Here is a 19,709-nt window from a genome sequence, read left to right on the forward strand (position 1 = left end):
GGGAAGTAGAAACCATTACTTTGAACATAATGTACCAGCACTTATTTTTGAATTCCTCTACTTCTTGGAAATTGGTTGTGACAACTCGGCTTATAGCACTGGCATGAGTAATCTACAACCATATCCTGTCCAAGATGCCTGAATACCTAACATTTCACACAAAAAACTATGGGTAGTTATTCAACAGTATAAATTTCTAATTGGAGCTTTTTTTATGTGCAGACCATGCGGAATCTGATGGCTGCTGTGCAAGCATCCGGGGCACAACAAGAACTGCTAGTGCAAACTGTTGTTATGCTAACTCTAATTTTAAGAAATCAAATTCAACCTCCAGTATATTTTTAGGTTCATGTTTTTATCTTTGTTTTCTTCTGGTGCAGACACAGCATGCAGTCTTTTTGTTTTTCAGTTAAATTTTATTTACCTCTGCTATGTGCAGACGCAGCATATAGTTTTTCACAATCACTTATTGTTAGCTCTGCCAGGCGCAGACGCAGCATGCAGTTTTCTCACAGTTACTTATATTTAAAGCTCTGCAATGTGCAGACACAGCATATAGTCACTCGCATTTATTTATTGTTAGCTCTGCTGTGTGCAGATGCAGCATAGTGTTTTACAATTATTTATTAGCTTTGCCAGGTGCAGACGCATACTTTATGGTTTTTGTTTTCCTTGTCAATTCAGCTGTGTCAGGAGGGCAAGATTTTTGGAGAATATTTTTTTCCTAACTTCTTTTACATTATTGGTTTTCAAGGACTGCAGAAATTTGAGAAACTCTCATTTTTCTAATACTTCAAATTTTCACGCGCACTGCAGTTGCAAGGTACCGCCTTATGTGAAAGACAGCTTGACTTAAGCTTGTTTTAACCAAGTTGTATGAACGTACTTGTGTGGCCGAGCAGTACCATGTTTGACTGACCAAGAGCCTCGGAAGGTTTCATTCCAATCTCAAAAGGGGCTGCTCGAGTTGACAGCTCCTTTCTACATGTGATGAATGCAGCACGCAATCAGGCTGCAATATTGCGCTTAGAACTGCTAGACCACCTGATACTGTTCATCCCTCAGACATAGCCATGTTGGCGTCATCTGTGATATTCATGTACTAGTGACATGGTTTTCTAGTTTTGTAATATCCATGCACAGCAATGTTCAATGAAATACTTTATACATTCCACTGCCTATGTAACTAATTTCAGTGCAGTTATGTGCAAAACTGAGGCTTCTATATGTGCATACCATTATGAACATCTTAATTTACTAGCATTCAAGCTTTCAGTCAAAAATGCGAGTGTTTTTGTGTAATCTCTGCATAGACGGCTTTCTATTCTGTTGGTATTTATGGCACTCAGGGTTAAGCTGTTCCTGCTAAAAATTTTAAGTCAGAGTTTGTTGCAGAACTTTCCAGGGCATATGCTACTATGTTTTATTTCCTTGGTGTGTTTTGCATTACGAACAGTGGTATAAAATGCTACGGCCAAATCAGTTTATTTTTGCACAAATAAAGTAGGTGCAAAAAAAATGTTTTCGTGTTGCTTGCAATCACACACATACACACACAGTGACCACACACAATTGTAAACATGAACAGGCTAGTCGACACCAGGAATGGCGAAGGACAGTGTACGGGAATGCATTCAACTTGCTGGATGAGCTGTTGCAGCACCTATTTCGACTTGAGAAGGACAAAGTGCAATGACGGAGCGGCAAACTTGGTGACGAACTGAGAGGCATACTGGAGAACACCATTTTCTATGAAGAGGCAACTGCTAAGTGCATTTCATTCCTTGCTACCGCTGGCTTTCAAGCACACATAGGAAAATTATAATTTGAATACTAGGACGCAGCTGCTCTGTGCCAAGCGCACATCACACAGGTCTTCACACACCAACACTAGGGATGTCCTCCACTGCTGTGACACAGTGGTTAGGGCGCTCCACTGCTGTACGAAAGATGCGTGGCTGAATCCTGGCTATGACAGCTGCTTTTCCATTGAGATGAAAACCAAGGCGTCCAGGTACTGTGCGATGTCAGTGCTTGTCAAAGAACCCTCAGGTGGTATGTAGCTCACTGCCGTTGACGTCACTGTTGCCGCTGAAGCTGCCGTCGCACCATCCGTAGGTGTGCCTGCCTCTGTGGACGCATTGTGCCAAGAGGCCAATGATGTCCCGTATGGCTCTACCACGCAGGTAAGTCATTCGAGACCCTGTCCCTGTCAGGTACCCGGCAGGCAGAGGTGGCCCGTTGCTGTCACCTTCAGCATCGTCTACATCGTCGGCAGCTGCGGACTCCCTCAGGCAGATATTGTGCAATGCAGCACATGCTCCAATGATAAAAACCGCTCTCTCCGGTTTGTAGTGGAGAGCCCGGTACCTCTGAAGGCACCGGAAGCGGCTTTTGAGAACGCCAATGTAGCATTCGACGACACTTCGCATTGAAGCATGTGCTGCGTTGTACTGCCCCTCTGCTGAGTGAGGTGCAGGATGTCCCGGCACTGGTGTCAGGAGCCAAGGCTCTAAGGGGTATCCACTGTCTCCTGCACAGACAAAATATGACATGCAGTTAAGGATGTTGTTTGTTGTCATATATCTTTCAGTTATTTAGTATATTGTAACATCTAGCCCGACTCATCTTGAAGCTATATGAGTCACTGCGCAGCACTGTGGCTTAATATATGCACGGCCGGTCTCGAGGGAGAGCGCGCGCTCTTTCTAACGGCCTTCTCAATCGCCGCGGGAACAATGGGAACTTTTCTCCTTGAGTTACGCTCTTCGCCGCCGCAAGGGGCGCGACCTTCTCACTGTTCGCTCTGCGCCTGCTTCAGGGGCAGCGGGGGCTTTCGCCTGGTTTCGCGCTGTCGCTCGCGGGTTTCGTGATCAGTACAGCCCCGAAATGAAAGGACACAAAAGGTAGATGCTGCAGCGGCATGTCGTCATTTACTACACATATGAACGGAGTCTTTATTATATTTACACTGTCGCTTAGCAAACGTTCGACAAGCATATGACATACATTGCGGCATATGGTAGCTACTGTTGTCCATTTTAGTCCGAATTTTCCCCAAGGTTGTACAAGAATCGGAATAAAAAAAAAACAACTAAATGAGCAGTGAAGCTTCTTGAAGGCTAACATGACAGCAACTCGTCTGCAACAGCAAAACCGTCTTTCAGCACTTGATGCGAAACCATCCATGTAACACCGAAGATGAAAATAATTTCATAAAAATGTAATGTAAATTGCAAAATGCTTGCATGATATAAAGTATTAGTATAACAGTCAAAGTAAATGCTGTAGGGTTGAGTGTTAAATGTTATTACAATTAATATATTAGCCAATGTGTTGTATTATAAGCATTATTTTAATTTTGCAAATAAACCTTGTTTTACTGAAATTTTTCATGATATTAGGCTTATTATGAAAACAATCAAAAATGGTTTGATATTCATGACACCACTTGGGCTGGAAGTGGTAAACAGAGGCCAATAAATGATGAAGGTGATTGCAGTGACTTACGAATGAGTCCACCTGCTATATCGAAAGTATGCAAGAAACTTCTAAAGCGTTAGAGAAGGACATTCTCACTGAAGACACATTTCAAGCCGTATATAGCGACCCATTGAAGCTCTCTTCGGGACAGTAAGACTAATGTGCGGAAGGGAACGACATTCTAGATGCGAGGTATATAACAGCTAGCGGCACTTGACTACATTGTCAAGACGGACGTTTCATCTGAGAGCAAAATCAAGGCACCTTGCGTCGATGCCAAAAAAAAAAGTCATTTCTGCTGTGCAGCAATCAGTAACCAAGGAATTGAAGGAAGTGATGGCATCTCCTGGCATCCCATTTCCCACAGTCACATATTCCGGTTTAGCTTACATCGGTTGATATATTGTTAAGTTAATCCACTTTGGGTGTGACGCTTGCGCTGTTCTTCTTGAAACTAGCGAAAGAAGCAGCCCCATGTACTCAGTTTCAGCTCAGTCGTGTCCGACTCCTCGTGACCCTATGGACCATGTCACGCCATGCTTTCTGGTCTCTCACTATCTTCCTAACATCACATAACTTCATCTGCAGTGCCTCGAGGATGCCATCTAACCATCGCGTTCGCTGCCTACCCCTTCTCCGGCGACCCTCAACCTTTCCCAACATCAAATCTTTCTCCAGCAACTCCTCTCTTCTCATCAGATGACCAAAGTAGCTGAGCTTTAACTTAGAATTTGACCCTCCAATGAGCAGTCAGGGTTTATGGTCGACAATATCGACTGAATTGATCTTCTGGCAGTCCAAAAAACTCTTAAGAGTTCCTGAATTTCCTGGAGGCCATTGGCGGCGATGAACTGCAGCCAAAGCGTTGCAAGGCAATTCTGCTAAACTCGCTCAGGGTTGAAGGCCAGCGAATATTCTACAGCATCCTTGCACAAGGAGCAGACGCGACTGCGGACGCCAAGGCCGAGGACAAGGTGGCTGTGGACGCTAAGGCTGAGGAAAAGATGGACGAGTTCAAGGACGCGCTTGCTGCTCTAGATATGCATTTTGCGAGCGCTACGAATGATTTGATGGAGCGGCGCCGGTTTCGCCAAAGACGACAACTAGCTGATGAGACATTTCAAGCATTTACAAACAGTCTTCGGGACCGTGCGTCTACTTGCAATTTTGGCAGTGCTACCGATAGCATGATTCAAGACCAATTACTGGAAGGCACTTCGTCACGAACAACTCGTGAACGCATGCTTTATGAAGGGTTTTTGCATACTGCGCTTGCGTGGTCCCGTGTCATGCGTCTGGTCTGAATCAGACACCACATATTGGCTTCAGTAAGGGAGTGAAGGTCATCTTCAATTACAAAAGAAGCCGAGAGGTCTGCCTGGTTGATTTCCTTGTACAAAGGCAGGCACCGGTCAAATTCTGTGGACTCCGAAAACTCAATGTTCAGTGGTTCTCTCTGCGCAGAGCTCATGCTTGCTCAGACGTTGACAAGGATGCGTGATGCACTTGTGCTTAATTAATATTCCATACGGCTAAAAATTTTAGCACCGACGGCGTGACAATCATAGCTCCCGCGTCAAGCTCGAATGTAAACGGCTACAACACCGCTGCAGCCGCCCGCCGCCCGACCCCATGTACTAGTGCCCACAAAATAAAGTGGAGCGCAAGTTTGGGGAAAAAGCGGTCTCCTTCGTCCGGGCTGGTGATAAAGCGAACACCAAATGTGTTAAGCTGAACATCCGGGTGACCCACACGTATCCAAGCTATACACATGCGCATCCGCTTGCAGGGCGCGCCATGAAATGAAATTTTGGTCGTATGTCTGCTCAGTTTTATTTTGGGGGCACTAGTACACTCTTCTACGCGAACAATATTCTAGTGGACTGCATTATCCGAAACCAGAGCTTGTTGCCCTGTTAGACAAGCTTTGTTTTTTTTATATAGCTTATATAAAGCTGCCGTACACCTACTACACACAAAGACTTCGAAGTACTTAAGATCCTGATTCAATCAGCACTTGAGAATTCAACACTGAGCTGCCCGAAAGAAATTTACAACAGCCATGCTATTAGGTCCGCTTCTTTGATATCTGAAATTATACCAAGAAAGTGACGGAGAAGAACGAGAGACCAATTAACTCCTTTTTTGCACAAGCCGCGCAGACAGATTTTGAGACTGAATTTTCTAAATGCAGGTACCATTTTGATGAATTGATGAATATGTAGTGTAATTTGTAGCTTTGAAGGACAATTTTTTATTGTTTGCTGCTCTTTTCAATTCTGCTAAACTGTTTATGCCCATTTCCTTGATTAAAAGTAGTCGCGAGACTGCATATACATCTTTTGTCTTTCAACATTTGTTTTGAACGAAGCTAGAACAGCTCACTCCACTAGACAAATAAAATTTTAACTATATGGGTAAATTTTTGTTTTTTACTCTTAATCTAAGACGCGCCATGAATTTTCGCCAGTGCCTCTTTTGATCTAAACGGAAACGGTAGCGGTTGACAGAATCTCCACCAGCAGTTCACCATGCACTCACGTCAGGTCGCGCTACACCCGCTTACAACATTCAAAGGCACATTGCATAGCCTGGTAAATTTATTTTTGCACAAAACTTAGGGACAAAAAATGTTGAAGTGTACCCAAAGCTTCATTCGACCGTGCGCGGCCGCACTGACGAAGACGCGCGCGCGCGTGAGCGGATTGTTGACTGTATATTATTCCTCGTATACGATAAATGCTCGATGATGATTACGGTCTTTCTATAAACCATAAGGGGCGAAATTTCAGGACCTGCCGGTTGCAACTGATGCGGGCAAAGCTGAGCGAGCGCGCATTTCCCTTGCACGTGAACGGCTCTAGCGGAGAAGCAGCAGTGGGGCGATGTAGGCTACTCACGACCATAGTGTTCATGGCGTAGAAGCCCTTGCGGCTCCAAAATGCTGCCCGATTTCCAGCGTCACCCTTCGGCGCCTTAATTGCAATCAGCGTGCCGTCCACGCAGCCGACGACGCCGGGTATGCTGCCTCGTTGAAAGGTCGATTTGGCCACCGCCTTTTCCTCCGGGTGCGCTGGGAACTGCACCCACCCTTTCTGCGCGCCGACTTTGCAGATGGCTTCGGAAACACGGCGCACGCATTTGCTTACTGTAGGCTGTGCGAGGCCGACGGTCTGCTCGTTCCCTACGCACACTTGAAAACCCCCGGAAGCAAAAAAACGGAGCGTGCACAACACTTGCCGCTGCACTGACAATGTGTTCGCCCGCTCGCCTCGCAGTTCGTCCGCTAGTTCACCGCACAGCCACTCCACTGTGTCCTTCTCAAGTCGAAATAGCCGCCGGAAAAGCTCGTCCGGCAAGTTGAACGCATCCACGTACACTGTCCTTCGTCGTTGCTGGCGCCGACGTTGCTGCCTCCGCCTCGACCACCAATACATCACGGCCACCGCCGCCATTTTCGCTCTATAACGTCGCTCCAAAACGTTTTGGACCGTCTCATCGTGCTCTACAAAAATAGTCTAAAACCTCGGGCATAATTAGCTGCGCGACGTCAACGGTTTTTTTGGCCTACGCGACGCAACTTTTCAAGATGGCGACGGTGACCAATAGGAGCGGGCGTTTTAGAGCGCTTCGTAATACGGCCCCTGGTATGTCATTCGCTTTCACGCGAGCATTGGCGGCCCCCTTCTACGCATTCAGTATAAGCTATATCGCGATAGCGCTTGCCTGGGCGCTCGCGCGGTGTAACACATCACAACAGTAGCTGCGCGCGGATTTTGTTGAAGTTGGCATGCATTTCTAGTGACCTGCAGTGTTTACAGCGGTATAAAGAGGCGTCGTAAAAGAATAAAAAAAAAAAGAAAAAGCCCCGCCTTATGACGTGATTGTGTTTTACACACATGAACGTTTTTGTAATTCACCGTACTTTTTAGCGTCAGCAAGCGCGGGTTTTTGCAATCTGAGCAATTTGACACCTTTGTACGCATTTTGTACCTTATTTATTGAACCTAAATTTGTATAAGGCAGCTCATGGAGTCACAATGCCAGGCAGATGTCTGTCACGTCACCTCACGCGAAGAGCTGAACATGAGTGTTTTTTTCCATATATGATGGTAAGGGGCAATTATGACCTGTGTTAAAAAAGGATACTAACAAGGTGACATGCAGTATGTGTGTGGACTGTAGTGAAATTTGCATTTCGTGTCGCGTGATCAGAGGGTAACTGTTAACCTGAATTCAAAGAGCTTGGGAGCAGATTTTTTTTAATGGTTGCATATGTGTTGATATTGCCTTACTATGCAGGCACGACTACACAATGCCCAAGCAGCTCTGTGTCAAAAAGAAAGCATAGCGGCACAAGTTCAGGCACAAGTGGCCATGAAGTGAACTCAAGCAGAGATTAAACCTAGGACGAGATCCTTTGGAACGCAGACTGACAACTCAAGGAATGAAGTTGGTGTGTATGCATTCACTACCTATATTCTGATATAAAGCGTGCAGTCTTGTGCTCAGTTGCATAGTTCCTTAGCAAGCTAAGTCATCTGAGGAAGTGAATTTTGATCACATAGGTGCTCATGCGATGCTTTTACACAATGTCAGATAGAACTTGATGCTGACGACTTTTTGCCATTCACAAATGGAGACAGACTGTGCTCCACGCCTCTAGTCTCGGAGCCTTCACTTGATTTTGTTGATGACCCTAATGACAAATCATACCGGCCTTCACTGGACAACACAGCAGCGTAAGTGCTGGGGTTGCTTACCCTGAACTACCTGCCATGGCAGTAGTAACCTTTTCTGCAAGTGGAGCAGAGATGATGCTGCAACTTGATTCTGCAAATTGAGATAGGAAATTATTTGCCTGCACTACACATATCATATTGTAGCCTTTATGAGATCATGCCCACAACTTCACTGTCACAAACCCCCGCCTTTACGGTCAAAAGAGGTGCGGGATCCCCTTTACGATTACCCGTCGTTCCCCTATGAGGGTTGTGAACACATTTAAAAGTTAGGCCGGTCAACCCGTAAAGCACGTGTGTCGGTGTGTGATTGAGGAATAAGTACAAATAGGTCACTTTCTTTTACAAACAATTGAAGGTTTATAAATAGCAGACCAAAATTACACTGATAATAATAGAGTACAATGAAAGAGAATACAACGCCACGACAAGATATTGATAAAGACGAAGAAATAAATGATAAGAGAAAAAAAAAATAACCCGACAATGAACAAAACACTGTGATAAAAAATATGAAGACTATAAAGATAATAAAGCAGGTATTTCAGATATTATAAGTATGAGCAAAAGTTACATAAGAACACAGCGTAAAATACTACTAAGTCAGGTCAAAAGTTAACAAAGCGAAAATAATGTTCGATTGAACAACAGTCCGTGGCGAATGAAATTCTCACGTCTTTCTTGTTTGCTGAGGCGTCGAAGGCTGTGTTGCTCGGTAGCGACACCCCGTACTTTCAGGGACGACTTCTCGCTAAGTGTATGGAGAATCCCTTGTACGATTTGGTGCTGGGAAATGTGGAAGGTGCTAGGACAGCAGACGACCCCGATCCGAACTGGCACAAGACAACAGAAAGCGAGACTACGAAGTCCACTGCAGTAAAAGTTGAAGAGCTAGCGCCTGACACCGAGAGCCCCGCACCCATTTCGGATGCCGCTAAAGCTTGTCCGGTAGTGACTAGAGCGCAGGCGTGCAAGGATAAAACGCTGAAAAAGCTTAAAGTCCTGCAAGGCCTCCCTAGTGTATGCCGCGAAGAGTTGGTTCAAGAGCAAGAGAATGACGCGACCCTACGCTCGTGTTTCGATCGCGTAGGCCCGCCGCAAGCGAAGAAAGGAAAGGGTAGCCACCAGTTTTTCATTGCTAACGGCGTCCTTCAAAGGAAATACGTCGCCGAGTCGGGCGGGGAGTACACTCAAGTTGTTGTGCCCTAAAAGTACAGATCAGCTATTCTCAAGCTGGCACATGATGGGTTGATGGGAGGCCACCAAGGCGCGAAGAAAACCCTACTGAAGCTTCAGACATAATTCTTCTGGCCAGCAATGCAGGCTGACGCTAAGCGGTTCGTTGCCTCTTGCAATCTGTGCCAACGCACAACTCCGAAGGGTCACACCACACGAGCGCCTTTGGTTCGAGTGCCCGTCATTGAGACACCGTTTCAGAGGGTGGCGATCGACATCGTTGGTCCACTCAACCCGAAGTCCGCTCAAGGCAATCGGTACATCCTGACCATGGTGGACTATGCCACTCGGTACCCTGATGCAGTCGCACTTCCTAGCGTCGAGACCGAAAGGGTAGCCGAAGCACTTGTTGAAATGTTTTCCCGTGTAGGAGTGCCCAGAGAGGTCCTCAGTGACAGGGGCACGAATTTTACGTCCGAAGTAATGAAGGAGGTTAGCCGTCTGTTGTCAGTAAAACAGCTGCATACCTCTCCCTACCACCCGGTAGCGAACGGCCTAGTCGAACAGTTTAACGGCACGCTTAAACAAATGCTCAAGCGCATGTGTCAAGAGAGACCAACCGATTGGGATTGCTACCTGGCTCCACTTTTGTTTGCATACAGGGAAGTGCCCCAAGAAAGCCTCGGCTTTTCCCCATTCGAACTGTTATATGGGCGAAATGTGCGTGGACCCCTGGCTGTACTTAGAGAGCTTTGGACGAATGCAACCATCCCTAACGAGTTGCGAACGACGTACGAGTATGTGCTTGCTCTACGGGACAGACTGGAAAATACCTGTAAACTTGCCCACGAAGAGCTAGAGCGCGCAGGAGAGCGTTACAGCCGCTACTACAACATCAAGAGTTGCAAACGCTCACTCAAACCGGGAGAGAAGGTTCATATTCTTCTTCCCACAGAGCACAATAAGCTGCTCATGCAATGGAAGGGTCCCTTTTCGGTCATCAGCCGCAGGGGCGATGTCGACTATGAAGTGGATTTGGGCCATGCCACAAAAATATTCCACACCAATATGCTGAAGAGATACCAGCAAAGACGACACCATTGTTGCAGCTGTCGGTGCAGTAATATCGGCAGAAGAAGACACAGACGCTGGAGAGATTGAGCTTCCTAAGCCCTCCCAGACACAGTCTATCGGGGATGTACACATTTCCGAGAGATTGAGCCACGTACAGCAGAATGAAGCCAAGAAACTTCAGCAACAGTATGAGGGTATATTTTCGGACCTTCCGGGAAAGACCACGCTAATCGAGTGCCAACTGAAGTTACAGAGTGACCGGCCGATAAATGTAAAACAATATCCGCTACCGTACGCTTTGAGACAGGCAATTGCATCAGAAGTGGACGACTTGCTCCGATTAGACATCATTGAGCCATCGGAGTCGCCCTACAATTCCCCTGTGATCGCCGTACGCAAGCCCGACGGGACGCATCGGCTATGCATTGACTTTCGGAAGTTAAACGAAGTCATCGCAGACGACGCCGAGCCCTTACCACGTGCGGACGACCTTATCGCCTCGGTAGGCCGCAAGAAATTCTTTTCCAAGCTGGACTTATCCAAGGGATATTGGCAAGTACCGTTGTCACCCGATTCAAAGGCGATGACTGCTTTCACGGTTGGCACGGGGCGCTTTCAATTCCGATATATGCCCTTCGGTATTAAGACGGCACCAGCCATTTTTACGAAGCTGATGCGGAACATCTTGACCGATATTCCCGACGTGGCGTACTACTTCGACGATGTTCTCATTGCCAGTGCGACATGGGAACATCATCTCCAAACATTGTACGAGGTCTTTGCTCGAATTGAAGCGGCTGGTCTCACCATCAAACCGCTGAAATGCGAGATCGGAATGGAAACCGTCGCATTCCTGGGCCACCAAATTGCGTCCGGAGAATTGTCACCCCTCACCAAGACCCTACAGAAGACACACGTGCTTCACGGGTTGACCGGCCTAACTTTTAAATGTGTTCACAACCCTCATAGGGGAACGACGGGTAATCGTAAAGGGGATCCCGCACCTCTTTTGACCGTAAAGGCGGGGGTTTGTGACATTCACACTGTCTTATTTTCACTTGTATAGATCATGGTTCCACATCATCTTGTGTCATAACTTCAGTTGCAGACTTGCATGTGTTATAACTAGTTCTTTCGTCGTCCTTTCTGTTTTTGTTTATACAAGAATTTATTCCAGTTAGTGAAAAGCCAATTTAAGAAACAAACATTTTCGTAGAACAAGCACTGCAGTCATCCATCTTGTAGCAGAAACATTGTTGCATCAAGCATGATGGCACCCCAACCATAATAAATTAACTGTCAGCAGAGAATGAGCCTGAGAGAGGAAAAGTTATCCAATAGTGAACTGAAAAAGCACATTGGCTTACAGGTCAATGCATGAAGCCTGTCTGAACAGGAAATTCATTGTATATGAGGGATGCCTCCTGGAGTTGTTCAGGTTCTGGAGCATGTGTCATCTTCCTGCTGAACCTATGTTGGAGGTAAGCAAGCTTTCATAGCGAAATTCATGCCCAGCTGTGCTTTCATTACTTGTCATTCCTGGCTGTACAAAAAGCATAGTGAGTGTAAGTCCGGAGAAGTAGGAAGCTACTGTTGTGGGACGCTGTGCCCGCCTAGAGATAGACACAGAAGAACGGAGGACACCAGGCAAACACCACTTGCCCCGGCGCTCTTCTTTTGTTCTCTAACCCTCGCGCTAGTGCCGCGCGCTCGTCTCGCGCCTCTTCTTTTTCTGGCGCAGCGCTCCTCGGCGCGCGCCGTAACGTCTTTCCACCGGGAGGAGGGGGGGGAGGGTGAAAGTGTAGGTGAGCTGCTGCAGGCGCTCCACTTATGGGGCGGCATTTCGTGGGGAAGGCAATGAGGCAGCAGGCAACGACAATAGTGGTGATGACCCGGTATCTAAATCGGAGTCAATGCTGGCACCATTGACATATCGCTTCATGTTTGACACATGCTCCGGAATATGTGGTGCACACCGCATGGTCGATGCTCGGGGAGGTCTTCGAGGCGGTATGTCACGGGGCCGAGCCGTTCAACGACACGGTAAGGGCCGCGGTATCGGGGCATGAGCTTCGTGGCACGGCCAGTCGCGCGGATGGTGCGGCGAACGAGGACCAAGTCACTGGACCGGTAGGAGGGATGTGGTGGTGCTGCCGCATTGGCCACTTGCACACGCGCATGAGCCGTAAAGGCCCAACTCCAAACACACACGCGTCATGCGCTGCCGCGCGCCGACGTCGCACGCGTCAGCCAAACTCAGTCTGCGCATGCGGGCGGGCCCTAACGCGAGCAACGCGAGCGACGACACTCCGATCTGTCCTTGCCAGATATTTGGCGCGCGCGACGCACGCGTCGTTTCCGGCGCGCAGGCGTCATGACCGGCGTAGACCAATCGGACAACGCACTGGTAGTTCCACATCCGGAATGAGGCTTCGAGCGGCCTGAATGCACATACTGCTTTTTTCCTCGTCAACTAGGAAACAGCGCGATGGAGATCTTGTGGGCTAAAGAAGCTGATAATGAGTTGTTAATTGCAGAGATGGAAAGGAGGCCATCATTGTGGCTGGCGAGCCACCGGCTGCATAAAAACAAATCGGTGAAATGAGCTGTTGTTGTGTTGGGTTTTTTGGCGCATAAGCAACTAAGGCTATCATGCGCCACGAGCAAGGTGAAAGTTTAGTTTTGCAAGAAATGGGAAAATGAGTGTGTTAAAAACTAATCTGTTTCAGTTTCTCTTAGTGAAGTATGTTTCATTTTTTCCTACAGTTTGCGTAAAACATTTGCTTCCCTTATGAAACTGAAAACACAAGATAAATCAACAAGTCCATCACCATCTAAAATCAGTTTAGGGTGAAAAGGAATGTTTTCTTTGGACTTGCGCATGTGAATAAAATGTGGTTAATAGTTAGTTTCTCTCCGCATTTTTCGCATCGTGGTTTCTCTTCTTTTTTCAACAAAAAATTGTGTGTCAGGTGTGTGTGTCCAATGCGGAGACGGCATAGGATCACTTCTATAAAACGCTCCTGATGCCGGCACGACATCCATTCTCCCAAAATGGGCTTTACTAAGTGTAGTTTATTTCCCACTTCACTGTCCCAGGCAGACTGCCATTGTTCTTTTAATTTGAGATGTACAAGTTTCGTACAGTCTTTGTAAGGTATGCTTATACTCTTTATTTGCTAGTCGCGGGCTTCAGCAGCACATGTGTCTGCTCTGTCATTGCCTTTAATGCCCACGTGACTCGGGACCCAGCAGACTTTTACGTTGTATCCTCGAGCTATGGCTGTTGTTATATTGTGTATTATGTTTCCGAGTAAAGGAGCGGCTGCATTTCTGGAATTTAGAGCTGTGAGAACACTTAGGGAGTCTGTAAATATAATGCTGTTTATAACATTCTCTTTTAATATTTTCTTTACGGCAACAGAAATGGCATAGGATTCAGCAGTGAAAATAGATGCACAGTGTGGAAGTCTTATGATTTCCACAGAATCTCCTTGCACAACTGCACTTCCAGTGTACACAGCAGTTTTAGATCCATTGGTATAAAAGTCTGTGAAGTTTTTGTACTTTTCCTGCAAATTTAGGAATTCCTGAATAATGTGCTCTTGTGGGGTTTTAGTTTTTGGAAACTGTGCGAGAGTGAGGTCACAGATTTCAGGAAGACTGTACCATGGAGGTAGAGGGCTGTTGTTTTGTGCGACATCAGGCAAGGTGTCCAGGATCTGCAGCTCACTGCACATGCACTGCACTGCACTCAAAAGAGCTCTCTGGGAAGAAATACTGGGAGTAATTCTTCCGGGAGCACCACGAGTAGGTAAGCCAACCTGACATTTATGACATGCATGTGCATAAAGAATAATTTGTCACTGTGTTTCAATCACGCAGAAGGAATAAACTTCCTCCAGAGGCGGTGGAAGTCGCTCCGCGATAAATTTTGCCGAATCCTAAGGGCAGAAAAAAGACTCCAAGAAAAGTGGCGCCGGCACAGAAGACACAGAGGCCAGCGAATTCGAAGTTGCGTGGCCTTACTACACGCAACTTTTGTTCCTGCGAGACACGATGGAGTGTAGGCCGTAAGTGTAGCTTTTTTTTTTCTTTGCTACGATTGAAAACTTTTGATCAAAATGAAAACGTGTAGTGCCGTGCTTTCGTCGGTCACGTCTATGCTGGCGAAAAATTATGGGCGAGTTGGCAGCGAGTATTATAAAGAAATGAGCAGACTTGTCTTGGACGTTGGGGCGATATGCGTCGCAGTGAATGAAGTGAAATTAAAGCTAGTTGCTGTGCTTAGGTGTGGGAGAGGCTGATTCGTCATTTCCAGTCTCAGTTCTGCTCCCCTTTTGTAAAAAGTTACATTAGCTTCACCTCAATGCATTACGCCAATTATTTTTTTTGAACGGTACATTATAGCCGTGTTTTATGTACTTTTCGCAGCGTAATATGTTCAAACGGTTCCCTTCACTGCACTGCATGCAGCTGTGCAGTAAAATGCAAATTCAGCACTGTGGGAAAGCCAACTTCTGTAGCAGGTTTATTGGCACTGCACTCCTTCTGTAATTTTGGTAACTATGATCGTCCTTTTGAGCATAAGAATTATGCATGAAACACAGTGACCAATTTTAAAATTTCATTGCTTGAACTGCAGGCGACTGCTTCAGCTCTGTACACAAGCACGTATGCATATACATCCCAGTTCGACGCGATCGACTGTATTACCCCTTTTGATGACACTAGCAGTGTATCGTTCAAAAAGGATATTGTAACCAGCATAGGCAACTGGCGAAGGCACTTCACTATAATTCAATTAGTAACATGTCGCCTGTTCCCATTAATCGCAGAATTGGATTTGCTTTTTTCAATCTGCCCCTTGCAAGCGCATTACCGCTGCATGCTCTTCTGACGCATTTCCCCCATGCAATACTCTAAACCTATGATAAACTGCTGCCGTATACAAGCGGCCTAAGCTCTGTCATTTGCCACTAAAAAAAAAGTGACTTTTCTCAAAAAGGGTCCTTTAGTTAATGTTGCTGCTTGGTTCATGCACACTCATTAAGCACCCATTAGAAAACCAATGAAACACTTCTCATTTGTGTGGCTAGTTTCAGCATTCTATATCGCCTGGGAGTAAGAAAGCCTTGATATCTTTCGTGCTTTCTTATTCAATGCTGTGAGTATTTTCGGTCTTCATGCCCCAAAAATGGTATACGTGCTCAATAACTTGCATGATTGTTTTTTCTGTTTTTAATTCCGTTTATTTTCATTAGCATATATCATTGTCATCTGTCGCTTGCGCTTCTCAAACTGTACGGGTAACAAGGTCCTCATCAGGCAGAGACCACCTGGCTTTAGCTTGGTTATCCAAGACCACTGTCTGAAATAATGCTCGAAATAAAAAAAAAATTGCACACACACTTTTTAAAGAAAGCACGGCTTGCTTTTTGTGTGCTAGACTGCCTGCTGCTGCATGGAGATCTGCGTTTCCAACTGCATTAGAAAACTTAGGTGCAGTTCCGGGCCTGGTCTGAAGGTAGCTTTCATACCTATACAGCACATAAAATGAAAGCAGGGTGAATGAACAATTTATTAACTGCTTAGGAGTAGTTAGTTATATGGAGTTTTATGGCGCATAAGCAACTGTGGCTATCATGCGCCAACCGCAAGGTTAGACGATCAAGTGGCTACAGTAATGATGCTCAGATTTGGTTTAAAACATTGGCTTCCTTTAAAAATCCGTAAATAAGTGAAAAATCAACAAGTGCTTCTTGGCCTAAAAGCAATGCAGGATGAAATGGGATGTGTTCTTTGTAAAATACAGTAAAATATTTTTTCCTGTGCTCCTCGAGTTGTGAGCATGAGATTAAAATATGATTTACTGTTAGCTCATGTCCACACACTTCACATACAGGTTTGCCTTTTTTCGTTGGTAGGAAGTTATGTGTTATGTGTGTATGGCCTATGCGCAGACGACATAAAATTACCTCAATGAAACGTTTCTGATGTTCACGATTGCCATTCTCCTAATATGGGCTTTATGGAGTTCTCTGCTTCGTTTTCCCAATCAGCCTGCCATTTAGCTCGTAATTTCGTACGTACTAACTTCATTCCGTCTCTGTGTGGCATGTTGATTTGCTTTATTTGTAAATTTTTCGCACTTGCTGCGCATATATCTGCTCGTTCATTACCCTTTATCCCAACATGACTGGGTACCCAGCAGAATTTGATAGTATGTTTTCTTCTTGTGATATTTACTATGTTGTGTATAATGTTTCCTATCAGTGGTTGAACAGCATTTTTGGAGTTTATTGCACTGATGACGCTTAATGAATCTGTGTATATGATGCTGTTTTTGATGTTCTTATCCAATATTTTCTCCACAGCAACACAGACAGCGTAGCATTCGGCTGTAAAAACTGATGCAGACTGGGGTAGTCGTGTTATTTTCTCTGTGTTATTTTGTACTATTGCACTGCCAACATAGTCTTTAGTTTTTGAGCCGTCTGTAAAAAAAGCAATGCAATTTTTATATTTTTTTTTTATTGCAAGGTATTCTTGTGATATATGCTCATGTGGTGTGCGTGTTTTTTGAAACTGCGTTAGTGTGAGGTCGAAAACTGCTGGGAGGGTGTACCATGGTGGGAGTGGTTTATTTCTTGGGACAATACTTGGCAATTCACTAATGTCTAAATCTTGGCACATTTGTTCGAAGCGCATGAGAAGCGGCTTAATCAACCGGGGCTTGTTGTTGAAGACTGTCCTAGAGGGACATTCCGTGACTACTGAATGACATAGATGTTTTGGTTGAGAACGAAGTTTCAGGATGTATGCACATGTTAGGGCGCATCGTCTGTCCTTTAATGCAGGTTCATCTGTTTCTACATAGAGGCTGGTTATTGGGGATGTTCTGCACGCGCCAACTGCTAACCGTAATCCAAGATTGTGTATTGGGTCTAGTCATTTTAAATAGGATGTCCTAGCTGAACCATATACTATACAACCGTAACCTAACTTAGAGCGCACCACGGAGCGGTAGATTTGCAGAAGGCATGCTCGGTCGGACCCTCACCGTTTTCGCGACAGCACCTTTAGGACGTTAAGTGATTGGGCTGCTTTCTTTTTCAGATTGTTTATATGGGGAAGAAACGAAAGTTTCTTGTCGAATGTGATACCCAAAAATTTGTTCATGTTTCACTGGTAGTATTGTTTGGTTGAGGTATAACGTGGGATAATTCTGTAAGCCTCGTCTCAATGAAAACACAACGGCCACTGTCTTTTGAGGAGAGAACTTAAATCCATTGCTGTCTGCCCAGGTAGCTAGTTTATTTAGTGTCAGTTGTAGTTGTCTCTCACAGGTGGATATGTTGGAGGAAGTGCATGCTACTTGCAGGTCATCTACGTAGACGGAGTACATTATGGACTTTGGGATTATTGCAGATAACGAGTTCATTTTCACTATAAAGAGAGTTGTGCTTAGAATACACCACTGCGGCACGCCGTTTTCTTGTGCAAAAGTCGTGGAGAATACTGTGCCTAAACGGACTTGAAATGTACGGTTCGTCAGGAAGTCATTCAGGCAGCTCAGCATCCTGCCACGGATACCTAGATCTGCTAGGTCGCGGAGGATACCGAACCTCCACGTGGTGTCGTAGGCCTTCTCCAGGTCGAAGAAGACCCCCACACAGTGCTGCCTGTGGCTGAACGCCTCCCGGATTGTGTTCTCGAGGCGGACAAGGTGATCGGTTGTTGATGATGCCTTTTTGAAGCCGCATTGATGTATATCGAGAAGATGCCGGGATTCAAGAAAAAAGGTTAGTCTGATGTTTACGATGCTTTCAAGATTTCGCAATGCAGCTGGTTAGGGCTATTGGTCTGTAACTGCTAGGACATGTGGGGGGCTTGCCTGATTTCAAAAAGGTACTATTATGGCTTTTTTCCAAGCTTCTGGTATCTTGCCAGTCGTCCATATTTTATTAAAAAAATTCAGCAATGCTTCTACAGCGGCTTGTGAGAGATGGGCGAGCATTTGATAGTGTACATTGTCAAGTCCCGGTGCTGATTTTTTGCCAGAAGATAAGACTGTTTAATTCATGTATTGTTATAAGTGCATTGTAGTCGTCATTTACACCTGTCCGAAGGGGAAGCTTTTGCTTTTCTGCTGTTGTTTTATGCTTTTGAAATGTGCGAGTGTAGTTAGATGAGCTTGACACATTGGCAAAGTGTTCGGCTAAAATGTTCGCTTGTTCTTCTAATGTTGTTTGTGTTCCGGGTGGTGTCAGCATAGCATATGTATAAGGGGTGAAATCTCCTGTAAATGTTTGGACCTGTTCCCACATTTTTTTGGAGGGCAACGAGCTGTTTATCGAGGACACATATTTTTGCCACGAAGTTTTCTCCGCGTTTCTCCAGACATACCGCGCTCTGGCTTTCTTGTAGTTAATCAGGTTCTCATGCGTCGGATATCTGCAGAGGATGCCCCATGCTTTGTTTTGTTTTTTTGGCTAATTTGCATGCCTCCGTCCACCATACTTTGTGTTTTTTTCTTGCGTGTTGTGACGTTTGTGGAATGGATAATAGTGCTGCTGAAATTATGCACGCGATAAACCTTTCATTTATTTCTTCTACGCTCAAATCTTCAAAATATACTTTTTCTAGCGCAGCGTTAGTTCTAAAAACCGACCAATCGGCGAGGTGGAGTTTCCAGCGCCGTGGCCTCGATGGGATGATGGGTGTGGATGATGATAACTTTAAAACTGTCGGTAAGTGATCGCTTCCCAGAGGGTCATTTAAAACATCCCAATTAAAATCATTAAAAAGTGATGGAGATGTGAAGGCTAAATCAATGCAGCTCATTTTTCCAGAGCTGGGGCAACAATACGTCGGCTTCCCGGTGTTTAAAAGGCATATATTATTTGAAAGTATAAAGTCTTCTAAGATCTGTCCTCTGGTATCAGTATGGTCACTCCCCTAGTAGTGGGAGTGCCCATTTAAATCCCCAACAATCAAGAATGGTTCTGTCAACTGCTCAGTCAAGTCTTCTAATTCATGTAGTGTAATTGAGAGTTGTGGTGGTATATAGAGGGAACATATTGTTATCGTTTTGTGGCTTATGATGGTTAGGGCCACTGCTTCAAGGTTTGTTTTGAGTGGTATTTGTCTGGCAGGGACATCAGGTTGTATTATTATGGCAACACCTCCTGAGAGCCTACCAGCATGTGTTCGATCTTTTCGGAAAGTTTT

At 45.5% G+C, this 19,709-nt stretch overlaps 1 long non-coding RNA gene across 1 annotated transcript in view; it reads right to left on the reverse strand.

Annotated features, from left to right (window-relative positions):
- Positions 1–1,427: 1,427 nt before the first annotated feature.
- LOC146188839 (uncharacterized) overlaps positions 1,428–19,709 on the reverse strand; it is a 121,843-nt gene continuing 103,561 nt past the window's right edge. Inside the window, exon 3 of the long non-coding RNA XR_014707602.1 lies at positions 1,428–2,533. This is a non-coding gene — a long non-coding RNA (uncharacterized LOC146188839). The remainder of the gene's footprint in view (positions 2,534–19,709) is intronic.

This window comes from Amblyomma maculatum, chromosome 5 (assembly GCF_055883805.1).
Source record: "Amblyomma maculatum isolate TAMU_Amacu chromosome 5, ASM5588380v1, whole genome shotgun sequence".
Lineage (NCBI taxonomy): Eukaryota > Metazoa > Arthropoda > Arachnida > Ixodida > Ixodidae > Amblyomma > Amblyomma maculatum.